The sequence below is a fragment of the Amblyomma mixtum genome, chromosome 4 (genome assembly GCF_055824585.1).
Source record: "Amblyomma mixtum isolate Tamu chromosome 4, ASM5582458v1, whole genome shotgun sequence".
NCBI classification, from domain to species: Eukaryota; Metazoa; Arthropoda; class Arachnida; order Ixodida; family Ixodidae; genus Amblyomma; species Amblyomma mixtum.
Genome location: NC_143015.1, coordinates 35589487 through 35610794, shown reverse-complemented (window position 1 = coordinate 35610794; position 21308 = coordinate 35589487). Strand labels below are relative to the sequence as shown.

At 44.8% G+C, this 21308-nt stretch overlaps 1 protein-coding gene and 1 long non-coding RNA gene across 12 annotated transcripts in view; one reads left to right on the top strand and one right to left on the bottom strand.

Moving 5' to 3' along the window:
- The window catches only part of LOC149346120 (uncharacterized), a 52994-nt gene that overhangs the window by 19272 nt on the left and 12414 nt on the right, over nucleotides 1-21308 (bottom strand). The window lies entirely within an intron of this gene.
- LOC149346121 (uncharacterized) lies at nucleotides 4654-21111 on the top strand. 2 transcript variants are annotated; one of them, XR_016292365.1, is made up of 2 exons: nucleotides 4654-4788; nucleotides 16601-21111. It is a non-coding gene; the product is annotated as an uncharacterized LOC149346121 (long non-coding RNA). The 2 variants fall into 2 exon arrangements; XR_016292364.1 differs by having other exon boundaries at nucleotides 4656-4788; nucleotides 11244-21111.

Here is a 21308-nt window from a genome sequence, read left to right as displayed (position 1 = left end):
GACGCGAGTGAACCTTATAATGCTCTCGCATTAAAAATGGCTAAACTAAGCAACGACCCAGTTAAACTACACAGTCAATCAGCGGCTCCATCGCGCTGTCGCTTGCTACGCTCTCGCTTCAGCGCGGCTCTGCTGACGTCGTCCGTGAGGCAGTTGCTCAAGTTGAAAGTCTACGCTTTGTCGCCGGCACCACTCTCGCAGTTGCGAGGTCTTCGTCGCTCGCCGTTTCTCGGTTTGGCTACGTCGCCGATCAGCATCTCGCTCGGCGGCAAGCGCAGTTGTATTTTGTTGGCGGTTGGCATCGTGAGCGTGAGCGCCTTTTATTGCGTCACCAATAAGAAACAAACCACCCCGGATAAAGCCCCCTGATACTTCAGAAGCCTCTGTGGAAATGTGGTTACAGCGGAGCGGCAGGGGAGAGTGTAAGGCGTTGGAGCGCGGCGAACTGGTATTTGCTACAAGACAATCGCCTGCTCCAGAAATAAGGCAGCCGCGGAGGCCAACGGGATCCTCGAATAGGGAAGACCGATCACTGGAGCTCCACATCTATCTATCCCCCACCCCCTACTCCCTAACTCTTCCTTTTGCAACAATAAATGTTTTACTACTAACGATGTGGAAGGAAGCAAAAGAACGCGGCACGTACGGTCCCAAGCGGCACAGGTAATCGGCCCCATATTGGAAACGAATTGGGAAAGGCCGGTTCTAGAAAGCACCGTAGTGAAACCACCATCATCATCATCAGACTGACTACGCCCACTGCAAGGCAAAGACCTCTCCCATGTCTCTCCAGCTAACCCTGTCCTTCGCAAGTTGCGGCCACCGTATCCTCGCAAACTTCTTAATCTCATCCGCCCACCTATTTTTCTCCCGCCCCCTGCTACGCTTGCCTTCTCTTGGAATCCACTCCGTTACCCTGAAGGACCAGCGGTTACCTTGCCTTCACATTACATGCCCTGCCCAAGCCCATTTCTTCCATCCATTTGCAATATTGGGCTAATTACCTGTACTGCTTGGGTATTGCCATTTTTTTTTTGCTGTTCTGCAGTCTTTAGCTTTAGAAACAAAGGAACCGTACTAGTCTTAGGTATTATTTATTGCTAAGAAGATGCTAATGATAGGATGCTCGGCTACAGCGTACTTAAAATTTCCATCTGCTAAGATTTACTGTTGAGGTGACTCCTGTTGCAAGAACTTGGCATCTATTGCGTTTGGGGTCGAAGGGCGAAACGGTCGAGATGGGACGAAGGCTGACTGCGCACTGCTTTCCCTCTTCTTTCAGCCCGTCCTTTGTCCCAAAGCCTAAACCACACTACGCTGTTATTAGGCTCTGCCGTGGCCTCATGGTAGATTACCCGCCGCGGCTTTAGGAGGTGGTGGGTTCGAGTCCCGCTGCCAGCCGAGTACCCAGCGGTTTTCTCAAAATAGAAATAGGTAGTACAAGCTGGGGGCCGGCCTGGGGCTCGCCTTCCTAGGGTTGCATGGCTTCAAACCCCGTCACTGTGGGCCTGAACAGGCACCCAGAAAAAGGACCGCTATGGGCTTTACCGCATAAGGCGGATTTTGGTCTCTCGCAGATAGGTTTTCTATCGAGAGAAGGTGAAGTTGCCAAAGGCCCTTTTCCTAGAATTTCACCTCAGAAAAGCCGAGAAGCAGGCCGGGGGAGATCTTGTACCCATTAGAAAACCGTTTGGTAGTCGGGGGCACTGGGGATAGAACCCAGCAGCTTCCGAATGCAAGGCGGACGCTCAGACAAAAAAGTCACTGTTTCGGTTTTTTTGCGCCATTAGATTTGTCATCAGCGTCTTTCAGGTAGAACCAGTGATGATGCGTTACACAGGAAGCTTCCAGATGGTCAGCGAGGATACAAAGTGCTAACCGTGTGAAGGTGCGCGACACGAATCAGGACACTCGGGAGAAGTGCCACGCTGGCGGCATAAAACATTCCTCTGGAACGTTTGTCTCCAGATGCCCGCACCAAGGTCCTTATTATTCACAGACATGTCTTCCCTGAGAGAAGGGCTTGAAGTCACGGGGGTCTACCCACCGACCAATATCGGCGAAGGATCGAGGTCTCCGTGCTAGAATATATAGATGAATCCGAATTATTGTTAAAGCGAAAGCCTTTAATGCCTCATCGTTGTCGACAGAAGGTCGTCAGAAGAGGTGTCACGCTTTTTCCAGTCAGACCAGAAAAAAAATTGCGCCTCTCCCGTAACCGAGAGTAGAGTAAGCATGAAATGTTTACGGGCCTAACACAGGCTCCATTGCTCGGCTTAAGCAGCTTTGACGGTGGCGGCATTGAAATCCAGGACGATGCAGAAGCGTACGCGGACACGACGAGACGCAGGCCTGACAAGAATGTATACGCAGCGCGTTCGAATACTCCGCGAGCGTGTATACACCTGCCTGCCAGAGGGGGAAATGGCTTGAAGGCCAAGCGGCTGGTCTTTTACATGCGTGAGTGTGGGACCGCAGCGCCTTCCTGGGGAGGGAGCGAAAGTTTTTCGCCGAAAGCCTTTCTCGCCCTCTTTCTCTAAGCGGCCTTCTCTCAAAGCCCCTAACAGATCACGTATGACAACGAAGTGTATTGTGGCATGTATGTGCTTTTTCCACGCGTTATTAGAAATCGGAAATTATAATTCCGTGCATTATCAAATGCACAGCTCGACTGATATCTTGATAAACATTGAGAAGACACTGGCAGCAGTTATTTTTTGTGACTCGTTTGGAGAGCAACCGGCGCTTGTATGCCGGTCCCGTAGGAGGGCTTAGAGAGTCTCGTTGAATCTCGTTCAGTCTCGTACGGTGCCCGGATGTTCTCGTTTCAGAGCCCGGATGAGTAGATTTCAGTGCCCGGATGATGGCTCTCGGTCTCAGCGTGACGTCACCACAATGCCGACAACGGGAGCTAAAAGCATTTCATGCTTAAAAATCTTTGTGCACGATGGGATTCGAACCACCATCCTTCCATTACTGCAGCCGATCGTGATATTGGCTACGCTACTTCCTGGCAACGCATATGCAGTTCTCCTTGTCTAGTACGCTGGAGAGTGCTTGCAGAAAGGCGTCGAATCAGCCGGACGCCTCCCAAACACCATCCAGTGTCTCCAACAGTGAAGATTTACAAACAATAGTCTACTTAACATCTTAGCCACACATCAGTGACACGAGCAGCAACACTGCGCTGAGGGCTTTCGCCTCACCCCACTTTTGGTCAACAAAGTGCCCCTCTGAATTTATTTTCGGTAGTGTTCGAAACATTTATTCTATACCGTCTCGAAAATTTCTCTGTGATTCTTAGCAAGAATATTTACGTTTTCTAAAACTCGAGACGGAGAACATACAAAAGTTAGCAACACTACACAAAGGGTGAAAAAAATGGTAACCCATGCCCTCACATCACGAGCCAGTCAAAAGCTGGTCGGTCAGCTCCAAAGCTACACAACAACGAGCACATTGGCAGAGCGTGAGGTAGTTTGTATCAGGTCACTGACAAATTCAGCAAACAACTACCTTTAAAAAAATTCCCACCTTCGTATAAAACGACGCGTAAGACAGGCCGTCAGCCGCTTTATCTCTATCTCTCCTTATTTCCTTGTCCAGCTATGCTCGAATCAGTGGAGGATGCGCTTCTTCCGCCCACAGATCTCATGACTACTCCCTCACGTGACTCGTGGCTTTCACCAAAGGCCAGCGACGACCGAGACATTCAAGTCAAGGCTGTCGAGTGGGCCTATGCGGTCCGAGACCTGCATGGTCCGGACATCGCACAGTGACCACCACTCTACTTTTTCGTCAATTAAAGTTTTCACTCACTCACTCGCTCGCTCGCCCGCCCGCCCGCCCGCCCGCTCACTCACACACTCTCACTCACACACTCACTCACACTCACTCACACACTCACTCACACACACACACACTCACACACACACACACACTCACTCACTCACTCACTCACACACACACACACACACACACACACACACACACACACACACACACACACACACACTCACACGCGCGCACACGCGCGCGCACGCACGCTCGCTCGCTCAGTCAGTCAGTCAGTTACTCAGTCACTCACTCAGTCACTCACTCACTCACTCAATCTGTAAGGGATCGGTAGTGTACGCGGGGTCATCGGAACGCGGCTGGGGGCGCTCAAAGCGAAGCGTCTCCTTTCTAGGAACGCGGCTGCTCGCGAACGCGCCGGGAACTATGTGTGTCCCCTGTTGGGACTGGGTGTCCGAGCCAGGAAACGGTCGAGGCGACGGTGAGTCAAATAACTTTTATGTACAGTATCATTGCCTCCTTTATACTTTCTGTGCCTGGCAACTCCGCGCTCCGCGGCCGTCGTCGCCGCTCCTCCTCCCTTGAGAAGTTACGCCGCTGGCTGCCGAGAGATGGCGAGAGCGACGTTGGGGCAACCTCGCGAGGCGAGTGCCGGGTGGCGTGTTTCCGTTTGCTAGCCGCTACAGACAAGCCCAATGTTGGCCACGCCCGTTCCCGACAAGTGCAATGTTGCCAAAACAGACGCTGCAGCCAAGTTCAGTGTTGCTCACGCCCGTTCCCGACAAAATCAATGTTGCCAAGGTGTTGTCTGCTGTGCCATGACGCCCAAACAGACGCCCCGCTGGGTGAATGCTAGGGAGCCTACATGTTGCGCGCCACCGTCTTTTTACATGTAGGCTCTCTAGTGAATGCAGAAATGCAGCGCCGCGTCTTTCCTGGCCCAAGTGTATTGTAGCAACGTTTGCCTGGCCTGCATATGTGCGAAAATTATCGGTGAGTGGTTCAGCGGTAGAGTGAGATTCCTGGCCTTTCAAGCCAGCATTGGTGGCACTTGTTTTGATTGTCGGTGATTTGACTGTGTAACTGTCGCTTTTTTGAGTCTTTTCTCTTAGCGGGTTTCGTGTAAAGTCCACGGCGGAGTGGTGTTTGTATGATCTAGGTTTTGAGCGTATATTTTCGTGGTTTACTGCAAAAATTGTCGTGACAGCCCGTACTCATTGTGCCCATTCTTCGTCTTAGGTTGTGGCACAATTTTTTCAAATTGCTGAATCGCCAAACTCATATCTATCTCACACCTCTCATGAAAGCTGCAGTTACGGATGACGTTGTCGCAAAACTGAAATAAGGGAGCTGGAGTCAGGTAACCTAGAACAGTGCATTGGGCTGTAAGATCATTTCCTTTAGACATTGTTGCAAACAGTTTCATGATGGCATATACCTGTTGTCTTATCTTATATTGGACACAGGAATGATGATACGTCCACACAAAGTACTAGTGTTAAACGGTTCCGAGTGCAAACAGTAGGCGTTAGTAATATTGCACCCACTGCTCTGTGTGTAATCTGAGATGGATGTGGCAGCCACATATTTTCTGCAGTCTGTGATTTTGTTGGTAGTTCCTAAGCATAGATGATCTGAAAGTGCAAGCTTCTCTCATCTAGAGACCAGCTTTCCATGCTTGGCATATGTGCTTGCTCCTTTTCTCCAATGCATAATGACTCTTTTGGTGTAAATCGTGCCTTGATGGAAACAGCGCTGCTAGCGATTTTTTTAGACAATTTACAACTTCTACATTGACACTTTGTTCCTCAATTCAATAATGAAAAAGTTAGCTAATTATGCTGAACTAATTAATTAACTTTGAAGCACGAAAAAAAAACTGCAGACTAGGTCCATAGGTCGGCACACTCACTCTTGAGTGCACTCATATCAGCTCACATGTGAGTGAGTGGTCGTGCGTGTGAGTGGACGCGAGTGCGAGTGAGTGTGGGTGGTGATGGGTGTGAGTGCGAATGAGTGGACGTGAGTGTGAGTGAGAAGTTGTGATTGCTAGTGAGTGATCGTTGTGAATGCAAGTGGTCATGAGTGTGAGAGTAAGTCGTGAGTGCGAGTGGTTAAGAGCGTGAGTAGACATGAGTACGAGTGTGAGTGAGTGGTTGAGAATGCAAGTGGTTACGAGTGTGAGTTGACATGAGTGTGAATGCGAGTGATTGGTTACGAGTGTGAGTGCACATGAGTGTGAGTACGAGTGAGTGGATGTGAGGGTGAGTGGCTGTGAGTGCGAATGTTATTGAGACACCCCCCATGGTGCCGAGGTATGACTAGGTCACATGACTCTGAACTACCCTCAGTTGGTCTCACGCAGCTAGGACATTCTGTGTTTCTTAAAAGCTTGGATACTTTTAGCTGGGGCACCTCGTATATGACGCATGATAAAATATGGTAGATAGCAACTGCATACCGGAAAAAGGTGCAGTGGGAATAAACAATCATAACAAAACATTTTATTAAGCATGCTCAATTTTACAAACATATTAAGGAGCACCGCAAAAAGAGAACACAATACGATATAAAAGCACTCAAGCAATAAAAGCCGTACACAATAAACACAGGGTTCATTGGCATGGCAAATGAAGGTATTTAAAAAGGACACACTTTTTCAAGTTTTTATGGAATGATGCTTCTGTACTCGATGATTTGATGATTGTTAGTAGTGAGTTCCAGACACAAATTAATAAAACATAAATGAACAAAATGAATAATGAATAAAAATGAAATATCATCATTTTTCAAGCCAGGTATAGGGCTGTTGTCCTCACCAATATCTCTCACGTATTCCAATTACTCCGGGGAATTAAATGCCTTGTACTTTTGGTACACTTACTGCTAACTTTGCATAAGGGTTCCTAAGTCAGCACTGAACCGTAGTTTATCTCAAGCTTGCCTAGAGAATAAACTCTTGCCAGGACAGAAGCATTGCATATTTGAAACACTTTCTCTGCAATTTATTTATTTATTTATTTAGAGCATACTGCAGTTCCAGTGAAGGGCCCTGGCAGGAGGGGCACAATAAGCACAAAACAAATTTGTACAAGGCAAGTCATGAAACAAAAGCAATTCAATGAACGGCCTGTTCTAAAGCATCAGTGTCAACTGCTGATGATGGTGGTAGCTGATTCCACTCGGTAATGGTGCGGGGAAAAAAAAGAAAATTTGGATATGTTAGTTGTAGCAGCTCTGCATGCAGCACACTTGTCCGTTTTCGTTCGATGTTATATGAAACTAGTTGGGACGATGTGCTGTCTTTAAAAGACGTGAATGACGCATATAATGCTTTTTTGTTCAAAGTTAAAACTGTCTATGATAAATGTTTTCCACTAGTCCGTCCGTGCAAACGCAATCCAAAGAAACCGTGGGTTACGCAAGAACTGCTGCGCAAAATAAGGACCAAAGAGAAAATGTTTGCGCAATTCATGAAATCACGGGAGCCTTGCAAGCTTGAGAAATATAAGAAATACCGAAACCAGCTGAATAGAGAATTGCGAACTGCTAAGCTAAGCTATTTTAGTAATGCATTTTCAGTGGGGTCCAATAGAAGTGTTCACAACCATTGTGACCAACTGAACAAATTACGAAATCGCACCTCAAAAACAACTATTACGACAATAATGAAGGATGGTACACCAAGAGGTGGGGAGGAACTGTGTAATGAATGTTATAATTACTTTGTTAACATTACCAAAACATTATGCTGTCCCTCTGACACACCTGTGGGTTACGCGTATAATACACCATGCATTCCTGAATCCCTGTTCATGTATCCCACTGATGAAGGTGAAACAGTGACAGTGTTTAGAAATCTAAGAAATAGCAGAGCTGAAGATAAAGATGGCTTTCAGATCAAACCCTTCAAATTTGTAGTTGACATACTAGCTCCAATACTAATGCATATCTATAATCTAGCTATAGAATCTGGCGTGTTTCCAAAAGAAATGCAGGTAGCAAAAGTGGCTGTCATTCACAAAGGTGGTGCTACCTCAGATATGGCTAACTACAGGCCTATTTCCATTCTTCCGATATTATCCAAAGATCTGGAAAAGATTATTTATGTGAGAATCAATACTTTTCTAGCCAAACATTCAGTTCTATCAGACAGTCAGTTTGATTTCAGAAAACAAAGGTCCACGGAAACGGCACTAATTAAGCAAAAAGAAATAATAATAAATGCGTTTGAGGAAAAGCTCCTTGTAATAGGAATATTTGTTGATTTTTCCAAAGCATTTGACCTGCTTAATCATGCTTTACTGGTACATAAACTCAATAACTATGGAATTAGAGGTAACAGCTTATCTTTAATTGAATCATATCTGAAATATCGTAAACAAATCAACCTTGCAAGCTATCCTCTCTGGTGTACCACAAGGCAGCATTCTGGGCCCCCTATTATTTAATATTTACATTAATGATATATTTTCTGCTCCCCTTCCTCTCAACATAATAGCGTATGCAGACGACCTCAAAATGCTTTCCTCAGGTAACACAGAAACAGACCTGCTAGAACACGTCAATAAGTTCTTAGAATTCCTGCGTCAATGGTCCTTTAAGAACTACCTAAGGGTAAACATCACGAAGACCAATGCAATAACATTCTGAGCTAAAAACAGAATGGTGCGTGCAAATTTTGACCTTTGGTTAGCAAACAAAAAAATTGATGTCGTGCCAGCTGTGAAATGTCTTGGTGTTGTTTGGACTGAATCACTTAATTGGGATAAACATACTGAGAATATCTGCGCTAAAATAAACAAGATTAATGGCATCCTATGCCGCCAGAGGCATACACTTCCGCCTAGAGTTAAAGTATTAATTTACAATGCATTAATATTGCCACATATAACTTATTGTCTCATGGTCTGGGGGACAACAACCAAGCAAAAGCAAATGAAAATTCTAATGGCGCAAAAACGAGCAATTAGATTAATAGCTAATGTGCTGTGGTGTACTCATACGGGTTCTTACTTTGTAAGGTTCAGTATAATGAAAATCTCTGAGTTATTCCCATTCAAGTTAATCTCTATGTATAAAAATGCTGTTTCAACTAAGAATGATTTCCTCTTATCAAGTTTCAACCTCATTCGTTCGATTCCATCTTATAACACACGGAACAAAATGTTATGGTCCGTACCTTTCTGCCGCACTACATACGGTAAGCAGTCACCGACATACAGTCTACCACATTACCTCAATATTGTGCACAAGAACAACATCATACTTGAAAAGACTTCACGGCATAAATTAATAACACTTATTCCTTTGTTTCAATGTGCATAATTTTTGACGTCATGATTAGAACATATACATATAGCGTTGTGTATCTTCTTTCTACTTGATTTGTATCTCGGTTGATTATAAATGCGTTTCCTGTACATAAATATTTTGAGCATCTTTTGTCAAATAATGTCGAGTGATAATAGAGGCATAACATCATGCAAATGTTAATGTATATATTTTGTGGCTGTATTTTCTTTTGTGCTTGCGAGTGCGCTCTTCCACTGCTGTTGTGATTAGCTGCCAGGCGATACCGCCGGCAGAGGGCGCAGGGTGGCCCTCAAGCTGCACCAACGCAGCTTTTTGCCTTGCGTCTTCTCTCCTCTGTTGCTAATGTAACCTTGTGAGAGTTAATAAAGATGTATGTATGTATGTATACGTATGTTTTAGTTAAAAATGCAGAATCAAGCCTGGCTTTCACAAATGCACAGAACTGTCTCAAAGAGGAAACTTACTGAAGCGTTTTAACACACAAGGGACAAAAACACTGACTGGGCTGCTTTACCAATGGCTGTTCTGACAGAGTTGCTCGATGGGAATGCTTACAAGGTGATCTTGAGGCCCAAGATCAGATTATGTTTGATTGGTGCAGCAAGCATATACTTTCTAGAAAGCCCAAGAGGGAACCTGAACTCAAATGTCAGCATGTGTTAGTTAATCCTCTAGGTCATCCTGCTAGGATTGCAGCCACAGCAAAAAAATGTGAAGTTGCTTCCATGCATGTTGCACAAAGCATTATCTAACATTATCTCTAATCCTAAGTTTCAATGTACTCCATAAATGCAGAAAGATGACCCCGAGAAACTGCTAGAAGGCACATGTTAGGTCCAACAGGTTTGCAGCATAAGAATCCAGGTATCTTAAAGCTCTGCTACATTTTATTCCATTGCAATGACAGTAACTTCGAACACTCTGTGGACTGCAGCTACTAGCCTGCTAAATGTACCTATTAATTGAAACAGGTGCAGTCAGACTCCACAGCCTTGGCAAAAGAAAAATAGGAAATTGGAAAGGGGTAGGTAATGCAGCCAGCACTACAGCAGAAACCCTCCCATAACCAAACAGTAAACATGAACATTCATCGTGAGAGTCACTGAATGGAAGAACTGTAAAGTGAGAGTGTGATTGATTTGTGTCCTAAGTCTGTGTACACAATGCTGTATCAAAAGTATCGTTACAACAGGATGCATATATTCTCAAAGACTGAATAGAAAATTCCTGTTGACAGTGTCAGCATGGAGCCTCTTGTTTTGTTTTGAGTTTCAGATCGCTATCTGTTTTGGGGCAAGGAGAATGTTGGGGAATGGAAGATGCCCTTGGAGTGCACATTCAAAATGTAGTCCATTAAGGGAAACACCCTAGGTGAAGTACATTTCAATTAGGCAGTAATTACTCATGAGTTTGTACTTGATCGCAATTATACGGTTGTAGAGCAAAGCTAAACAGCTTTCTCAGAACCTTTGCAGCTGAAGGGAAATCCGTCTTAGTCTGGCGATAGAGCCAGGGACCACTGCCTGCCTGGGCAGTCACTCTACATTTAAGCTAACCAGGGTGCCTAGCAGATGCCATGGTGAGGCCGAATTGATCAGCAACCCGAAGCAAGAACGGTGTTAGTCTCGCTCTGAGTTGTTGATCAATTAGCTCTCTTTATCTAAATGGGGTGAAGCTTCTGACACCATGAGACACTGTGCAGGAAATAGTTGGGGATAGCCCTTGGCCTTTTGCTTCTGACAGCCTATGCAAAAGTTCTCGAGGCAGCATGGTCACATTGCATCAAGTGTATGTCTCTTCAGTCTTCTTTAGATGCTTTAAATTAATCCGGAGCCCTCCACTAAGATGACCCTTGTAGCCAGCGGGTTCTTTTGGGATGTTAAACCGTACAATTTACAATTTTTTTCACGCGCGGGATGCTGGAGCCATAGATGGGGCCGAGAGAAAGTCAAGAAGAGAGGCAATCCATTGATCTTTACGCTGCTCATGAGGCATGACGCAGGTGGTGAGTGAAGGCACAGCGGAGTGGAGGGCGGAGAGGCTGGCAAGCTCGGCCGGGAGCGGGACAGGGCATCAGTGTCCTGGTGCTTGCGGCCCGACCAATAAACGACACGTATGTTTTATTCTTGTAGACGGAAAGCCCATCGAGCAAGGCCGCCGGAGCGAAGAAAGCCAACATAGGGCATGGTGGTTGGTGATCACGTGAAAATGACGCCCATAGAGATAAAGTCTAAACTTGCCAAGGGCCCAGGCAATGGCCAAGCACTCTTTTTCTGTCACGGAGTAGCTGGATCCGGCTTTCATGATGGTGCGACTGGCGTAAGCAATGACACATTGTTCGAAGCCAGACTTGCGTTGGGTGAGCACAGCCCTGAGGCCAATGCCACTGGCGTCCGTGTGTGGTTGGAGCTTTGCGGGTCGAAGTGATGCAAGATGGGTGGTGCCATGAGGAGACTTCGCAAGGTGTTGTAGGCGTTGTCACAGGAAGGCGACCAACTCGAAAAAATCCACGTTGCTGCCGAGAAGCTGAGTTAAAGGGGCAACAATGGCCACAAAGTTGCGACTAAAATAGGAACAGAGGCCTAGGAAGCTGCGCAGTTCCTTAATGCAAGTAGGTTTTGGAAATGCAGTCACAGCATGAAGTTTGGCGGGGTCGGGGCAGACGCCCCCTTTTGACACACAGCGTGGCCTAAAATTTTCAGTTCACGAGCAGCAAATCGACACTTCTTTAAGTTCAGCTGAAGGCCAGCATCCGTAAGGCAGGTTAAGACGTGCTTCAGCCAGGACTGATGAGTCGCAAAGTCGGGCGAAAAGATCACGATGTCGTCGAGATAACGGAGGCACAACTTCCACTTCAGGCCGCACAGAATGGTGTCCATCATGCGCTCAAAAATAGCTGGAGCATTACAGAGGCCAAAAGGCATGACATTAAATTCATACAGGCCATCAGGGGTCACAAATGCGGTTTTAGGGCGATCGTTGGCTGCCATGGTGACCTGCCAGTAGCCAGAGCATATATCGAGAGAAGAGAAAAGTTCCGCTCCTTGAAAGCAGTCCAGAGCATCATCAATGCGGGGAAGAGGGTAAACATCCTTTTGCGTGATTCAGGTGGCAGTAATCAATGCAGAAGCGAATAGAGCCATCTTTCTTCTTCTCGAGTACCACGGGTGAGGCCCAGGGACTGTGTGAGGCCTGAATCACGCCGCTCTGAAACATGGTGTCAACTTGTTGTTGAATAACTTAGCGCTCACTGGCGGAGACACAATATGGGTGCTGACGCAGAGGGGCATGGTCACTGGTGTCGATGTGGTGGGCGACAGTCAACGTGCAGGTCAAAGTAGGTTGGTGTAAATTGAAGGAGGAACGAAAGTGATGAAGCAGTGCGAGAAGTTGAGTGCGTTGAGGTGCAGAGAGAGAGGCGTTGATGGAGGGAAGGAAAACGTCTGGAGGTGAAGTGTCGAGCGAAGTGTGGAGGGCATCTACGTCGAGGGACAGCGAAGCGTCAGTCTCATCGCAATAGAGAATGAAATCAATGATCTGGACGGTACCAAGGCACTCACCGCGACACACAACGGAAGCATATGTAAACAGACTGGTCATGAACAATGCGCTAAGGCCAGCTGACAGGGTGAGGACGGCGTAAGGTATGGGCATGTACTTGTGGCACAGAAAGAGGCGATGGTGTAAAAAGTATGTTGCCGTCGCGAACAAAGTCAGAAGCGATGGGCACAAGAACAGAAGAACAGGGAGGCAGTTGAGTGTCTTCAGCAGTGACGGCTTTGGCAGGAGCAGCAGAAGGGGCATCGGGCAACGAAGAACCGCTGATAGCAAAAAGAACTCGAGTTCAGCCCGAGCACCATCGATGACTGCGTTTTGGCGCGATAGGAAGTCCAAACCCAAGATGATTTCATGAGAACAGTTTGGCAGAATGATGAATTCAATCATGTAGAGGAACTCCTGAATAACGACGCGAGCTGTGCACGTCGCTAATGGCGCAGTAGCCTGCGCGCTTGCGGTGCACAGCGAGAATCCAGAAAGTGGGGGCGTCACTTTTCGCAAGGAGCGGCAAAAGGTGACTGACTAGCGAGGTGGAGCTACAATGGACGTTTTTCCAAGAACTCTCGTCCAGCAAACTTTTGTCCCCGATAGTACATATGTGAACAGCGGCGCGTCGCGTCCGCAAAATATACGGTGCGGCACTGCTGCATTCTTGTACACGCGGCTTATCTTGGCCTGCATTCTTTACCCGTCCTTGTGAATCGCAATACGACGCCTTGAGAAAAGGGATTGAGACTGCAAAATTAATAGCTTCGCCACATATTCCGTGAACCTCCATGAATGCTAGCACCTCCGTTCAGCCGCTGCTGTGGTTATTGTGTTCGGCTTCTGACCCAAAAGACGCGGGTTCGACCCCGGCAATGCTAGAGGCCCGTGTACTGTCCAATGCAGTGCACGCTGAGGAACCGAAATCAATCCTGTTTATTTATTTATTTATTTATTCAAAATACCTTACAGGGCCCAGAAGGGCATTGAGTAAGGGGGGCAAAAACAATAGATTAAGCAAATAGGAACAATGAGTTAAAAACAACGCGCGATACAAGGCAAAAAGTAAACACAATTATAAATATACAGGGCAAAACGTAACTACAAGACATACATCACCGCATCGAAAGAAAAAGCAGTAGCCATAAAAAATATACTAATGGTTGAAATTGCACAAGAAACCAAAACTTAATACTATACCAACGAGAAGAAAAGGGAACCAAGGACACAGAACAACCTGAAACAAGACACAATGTCGTTAAAGAAAATGTTTGTGCAGCTGGTCTTGAAATGATTGGTGGTTGCCGATAGATGCGATACAGTTGGGAAGATCATTCCAAAGAATAATGGCACGTGGAAGTGCAGATGAATTGAAGGCTAGGGTTCTTCCGTAAATGCATTTAATGCTGTACTGATTATGTAGGCGGTGTGAAATGCGTGAAGGCTCTTCGAGGGGCAAGGGAGATGGCCTGGTGCTGTGACGATATTTATGAAGTAAGCATAAAAGAGCGATGGAAAGGCAAATATGTAATGGTTCGAGGGAGATATCAAGTTTGATCTTAGTGATGCTGGACGGGGGTGGTACTTTTGTGTGATGAAACGAGTGGCTCTATTTTGTACGGGTTCAAGCATGTTGATTAGGTAATTTTGATAAGGAGACCACGTAGGTGAAAAAAATTCTAGTTGAGGACGCACGATTGTTAAGTAAGCGACTTTTCTCACGTTATTAGGGGTGTTTCGCAAGTTCCGCCGCCGGTACCCAAGTGATCTTGAAGGTTTGGCACAGATGGATTGAATGTGCGTGGCCCATGAAAGATTATCCGTGAGGTGAATACCTAAATACTTATAAGATGATGCCCGAGACACTACAGTACCTTCAATGGAGTACAAGAAATTAGAATTAGTATGCTTGCGGGTGAAAGAGATAACCTTGAATTTAGATGAGTTGAGCATCATTTGCCATTTACTACACCAATTTGAAATTAAGTTCAGGTCAGTTTGGAGAGCAAGGTGATCATCCATAGAATTAATGGGCCGATAAATGATGCAGTCGTCAGCAAAGAGTCGTATAGAAGAAGATATGTCTGTGGCCAAGTCGTTAATGTATATTAGAAACAATAAGGGGCCAAGAACACTGCCTTGGGGTACGCCAGACTCTACATCACTTAGTGGGGAGGTGAAATTGTTTACTGTAGTGAACTGCTGGCGAAATGAAAGAAAGTTACGTAGCCATGACAGGGTTAAAGAATCTAGGCACAGAGCAGACAATTTTGAGAACAAGCGGGAATGTGCAATACGGTCGAAGGCTTTAGCAAAATCTAAAAAGATAGTCACTTTGAAGGTTAGCATCCATGTTGAAATCCAAGTCAGTTGTAAATTCTAGCAGTTGGGTGTCACAAGAAAAACCTTTCCGGAAGCCGTGCTGATTAGGAAAAAAGAAAGAATTAAGTTCCAGATGGCAGTAAATGTGGGAAGCGACAACATGCTTGAGTAATTCACAGCAAATGCAGGTTAGCGAAATGGGGTGGTAGTTTTCTGGTGAATTTCTGTTTCCACTTTTGAACACTGGAATGATCTTAGCAATTTTCCAATCTGTAGGAAGTAAACCAGATGATAATGATTGCTGATAGATGAGGCATAGAATTTCACTGGAGATTGATACAGTGTTTTTCAATATTTTAGAATTTATGTTGTCAACACCAGCTGATGAGGAAACCTTAAGATTTGCAATGAGACGAGCGATACCTTCAGCGGTAATGGTAATAGGGGCCATATATTGGTAATCACGATCAGGAACAATGGGTATGTTGGAATGATCTTCCCGAGTGAACACTGACGCAAAATATCTGTTAAATGCTTGGGGACATTCACTCTCCGAAAGCTGCACGTGATCGTCGCTGTACAATGAAAATTGGTTGCTAGTACTGTCGGGAGATATCACACGCCAGAGCTTTTTGGGATTAGATTTTAGGAGGGCGGGTAGGTCATGAGAAAAATATTTTTTCTTTGATGCCCGGAGGGCCGACCAGTGAGATTTCAGACAATCGTATTTTTTCCAAGCATCCGATGTAGATATACCAACCGAGCTTTTCTGTACAAACGCTTTTTTTTGTTTCGATGACGGCGGAGAGATCTATTGAACCATGGATTAGATTTGTTGTTTGAAATTGAAACCAAGGGAACATATTTGTAAACTAGATTGGACATCATGATCTTATAAAGTACCCAGTTCTGATCGACGGACCTGTCTGCAAATGAGGGCAAGAACGTTTGAATAAAAAAATCATTAAGTGCAATATTCATATCTCTATAATTAGCTCTACTGTAATCGCGAATTTTCCTGGATGTAAGACCTTGAAACGCTAATGGGACATTAAGTCGTAGATGAATGAGCTTATGGTCACTAAAACCGTCAAGGAGTAACACTTCGTTAATCGTTTCGGGCGCATTGCAGAAAGCTAAATATAAAATGTTTGAACCGCGAGTGGGTTGGTTAATCACCTGAAAGAAATTAAAATCTAACATAATGTTGATAAGCTCTGTTGAGGCGCGGCAAGATGACAAATGTCACCAACCAGTAAGAGACAGCATTTCTAGACCTCCGATATACATATACAGCTTCTAAAGTTCTGCTTGAAATATTACTCGCGCCTGGCAGAATTGCCGCTGCCGTGACGCAGACGCGACTCATACAGAAAAAATAATTGTGCCGCTTTCAGGAATAACAGCGTTTCAATGGCAAAAAAAAAAAAAAAAAAACCAGTCGCTTGCCGAGTTTCAGTTTTGATTTCATGGTTGGCAGTTTTGTGTAAAATCTATTCTTTCGTTATTTTTGCTGTCAGCTCTCATTATTTTTATAGTGCTATTGTGGTGTCGTTTCTTACGAATTTTGAGCCATGCTTCCAGCGCATTTCGCATCAGTTGCAAAAAAAATTGCATTTCGTAGGTGGCGCAGCAGCGCCATCTGCCTGGGACGGCCTGCCTATCGACATCAGCATCATTCTCTGCGTGCCGCGGGTTGTTTATATCTGTGGCTGGATTGGTGCTGTTCGTGCTGTTCGTGTTTTTGTTGCGGTCGTGTACGTTCCAGCTTCAGTTTATTGTGCAGTTGTAACACTAAATGCATTTTTAAGCGTAAACAAAAAGTCATGCTGCAGTGTTCAAGTATGACACGTTGGAACCAGTTCAGGTGAGCTCTCCGTGCTGCGCAGCTGCCTACACGGCCTTCTTTGGTACTGTACTAATTTATGAGAAAACAGCGGTTGAGGTACCTTATGGTCACTTTTTTTATCATTTACTTTTATTTTATCATCCAGAAATCTTGAGTCACAGTCATGACCTTGTGCTGCACTGCTATCTTCTCTTTTGTCAGCCTCAAAAGTTTGCGGAATGTGGCTGTATAGGAAAAACTTCATTGCTGTGCCTTGTGTACCAGTTTCCTGGCATTACGCCAGTGAATGGAGCGTGCATGTTCTCTCATGATTGCCTTGCAAATGTTGCTATGGGTTATGGCGCATGTATATGGGTTTTTCTGCGCACCCAAATTTCGTTGGGTTTTGTCAAGATCATACATGTCAGAAGGGCTGGTGGTTATTACATCAGAGCAGTGTGAATGTGAAAAATTTACTGCAGTGGGTAAATGAAAACTAAAAAGCATGGTACAAGGCAAAGCTGCCGAAACCGCTCACCAGTTCTTGAAACAAAGTGAACATAGCAGCACTAATTCTGTTTGGGCGAGTAGGTAATGATCCATTTTCTTCGGCAGTTGTGTTGCTTGTCTTCCTTTCATGTGTCTTCTCTTTCCGCACTGTTTAACAATGATATCACTACTATGCCTCACCATTTTTTACCTAATGTGTTTCTCTTGGGTGGCTTGCAAAAATGGCTCACGCTGGCATATCATGGTCCACTGAATGTTAAATTATGGAATAACTTGGATGGTTCTCTGTGTGCATTGCCGAATAATCAGTTTCAAAGAGAACTGCCATACCATTTCTTTGACATTGCTGTAATCAAATGCTGTGTAACCCATCCCTGTTATGCCTCTAACAGAAGAGACAGCAGTATGTGTAAGTAAATAAAAAATACTTGAATGCTTCCTTCTCAAAATTGACGCCATGCAATGACACCATTTTAGTGAGCAAATTAGTCATGAACTGATAATTCTTATCACATGCTTTGTAGCGTTTCAATGCCTGTTTTTGTCAGCCTGTCTGTAAAGGCTTTCTTTGTTTTTGTTTAGGCAAATTAGGTGCCGATTAAGCCAAGGCGCAGTGTTAGTGCATGAATCTGTCAATAAGAGCAGCATGTTTATTACTGAACAGGTTCCAGTTGACCTCCACTGAACGTGTTCAAAAATTGAGAAGAAAGTGCTCAGAAAAAACTGTCAACTCAGCATTTATTTTGGCGAAGTTTGCTCGGTTGTAGCACTTGATTTGTTTTTTGCGAGTTGCTTTTTTGTGGGGCTCGAAATTGAGATTTCCCGTGATTATGGAACAATTAGTAAGGCCTTCTAAAAGCGTAATATTGGAACAAAGGTTTACTGGTTAGGATAAGATCAAGAACTGTGGTAGAACGACGCGTGGGTTCAGAAATATGTTGTTGCAATAAAAAAACAAGGCAAGACTGGAGGAAAGTCTGAGCTTCAGGATCATTAGCTGGAGCTGTTAGTGAGGACCAACTAATTGCTGGAAAGTTAAAATCACCTATCAATAGTAAGCCTGAATTAGGAAATTGAACAGTAACTTTCCTTAACATTTTACAGAATTCACATAAGATTAAATGTTCATGTCAGAAGGGTAGTAAACACCAATAATGACATCCGTAGAGTCACATTTCACACGAACCCACACTGGCTCGAGGCATGACATGACCTCAATAAGCACAGCAGTGACTTCTTTTTGTAATGGCAAGAAGTACACCCCTACGGCTTACGCGGTCACAATGAAGTATGTTAAATTCGGAGTCGCAGAGGAAAATGCAATTGTCAGGAACCATGTCATTTAACCAGGTCTCGGTAAGTGCGATGATAGACAAACTGCATGAATCAATTAGTGAAGAAAGAGCCTTATTTTCAGATGGAACGCTTCTTATGTTAGTGTACAGGAAACTAACATGTGTCTCGTCTCCCCTTTCTGCGTCCTTCGTGAAGTTCGCGCTGTTTTCGTGTGTGTGCTAACATCTAAATCAGTGTGGCGCTGCATGTGACTGAGAGTGTGGTTTGACTGCCAGTTTATGAGGACTGGAAGGAATACATCACTCGTTTAACATCCGCACTGTGCAGAAGAGTTGTCCAGTTCCTTAACTTATGTTTCGAACAGAGAACTCGCAGTGCCTTGGTGCGAAGTACATTGTAGGAAATGTCTTGTTCGTTGAGAAGGGGTCTGGTCTCGCAGCATCAGTACTAGTAATTTTTATTTTTGGTTAAGTACACAGACAATGAAGACAGAGGAAAGGATGACACACTGCTGCTGCTGCTTGCCATTTACTAATCGCACTCTTGCACAGACTTGTGCAGTAAAGAGTGCTGGCACTGTGAATGCATAAGCATCATCATGACTGCAGGTTTTTGCAGTAAAATGTCGGATGGAGTAGACGTGCATTTTTTTCTTTTCAGACTAGGGATTATTTCTGCTCATACAATTTCTCGGTTTATCAGAAATGCTTCTTCCCGTGACAATATGTCAAAGGTATGTTGGCATCTGCATACTCTGCAACGAAAGTTGAGGAAACCACCATTCTGTGACTTTGATATTTTTGCAATGCTCATGAAAACAGTCATTTTAATGTACCCCAGTCTGCCGTTGAAGAAACCGTACCTAAGACAGCGGGATCCAATGTACAGTGAATCCTGCGCACTGAACAAATCTGATATTATGTTTGTTTGTTTTTTCACATTCTTTTCATGCATGAAATGGCTGGCCTAGTCATCTGGCATAACGATTGCAGCTCGTCTGGCACAGAAAACAACCACTTTGACATTGCATCACTGTCCAATTTTCTCTTGGCTATATATATGGCAGTTTGGTTGCTCTGATGAGCAATGAGGAGACAGTGCCTTAATAAAGGACTGCTTCTGTACAATTCATTCCACCGTAAACTTGTCAAGACAGCTATCGTGAAGACAGCTCTTGAATGTCATGTTCACACCATGTTGGCGTCAGGTCCTCAAACAATGCACACTTAGCAGAAGCACAGTACCTTAACTACATTTTGGCCAATGTTGCTGAAGGCTTCACTGATATAGTCTCCAGGGCACCTTAGCTGTCGCATAGCTTGAAGAAAATCAGACAGCGAAATAATGTCAGTGGTTTTTTCGTGCATAGCACAAGCTGCAGTACTTTGTTGGATGACGGGGGCAACCACTTCTGGAAAAAAAAAATGTTCAAAGATACATGGAAGGGAAAAAATCTTCACTGCACAATATTCATTGTATATTAGATTCTGCTGTCATTGGGCAGGTGTTTAGAAGGGCACACTGGGGTATATTTTTTCTTTCATCTCCTCATGCCACAGTTTCACCCGAGGCTGCAAGATGTGAAGATAAATGTTCAAATGGCCACCTCCATAAACGTTTAAACATTGTAAGAAAAGAATGGAAGCTTCCTCAACCTTTGTTGCGCCAACCTGCATTGCAAATTAAGCAATGTTTGGTATTGAGATATGACTGCGGTTAAGCGCAGAAGAACTCAGCTTAACAGCAGTTCGAAGCTCTAAATTTATAGGTATAAGCAGCAGGAACAATTTTAGTCCAACCAATGAGGGATGAAACTGAAATTAAACTTTGGGAGTTAGACAGGTCCCACGCTTGACCTCAGCTTTGACACACACTCTAGCATCGATACTGCTGGACTGGGGAACGGCTCAACTCAGCAGTGCAGTGTCTGTCATTGTGGAGCAACATCAGAATTGGGATTTGGTCAGGGAACATGCAGATGGTGCTGTCATGAACAGAGAACCATATGCAAACAAATAGATGTACCAGGGAATCTATGACTCCAGTACAAAAGGTGCAAATGCACACACAAACCTAGAAGGATTCCGCAAAGTCAACAAAGCCCACCTATACATTGGCTCACCATCGTTGTCACAGATCAGCCAAGAAATCGCATTCCTCGCAGGAAGGTCACAGGCAAATGAATGTGCGCATCAATGACATCCTCCTTGCAAGTCTTCAGGAATGCCTGCAGCTGATGCAGTAGACCCAGGAAGTGGTGAACAACAAGTCATCTACAGGGCCATTGTGAATACAACAGCAAACGCAGAATCGGACACCCAGTGCTAATCCTGACATGTCTCTCAAGGCCTGGGAGGCATTTCGCACTGCAGTGCAATTTTTGTGACCAGGAAAATGTTCAATTTTCCAAGATTATAATTTGGAATTCACTGCTTGCTGTTATGCAGAAAAGCATACTGTAACCTTAGTGTATATATCTGAATAAATGTGTGTTTGTTTTATTTTTCTTCCCAATTTGTTATGGACAGTTTTGATGGAGGACCAATGTACCATAATTAACGAGGCACGCCTGTATAACCATACAGTATCCAAAAAACACCACCTGGTTTTGCATGATATGTATGGCCTTCCTAAGAAACATCCCTCGTCCCTGCTATGACAAAGCAAATGCAAAAATGGTAGAGCAGTTAGTTGAGCT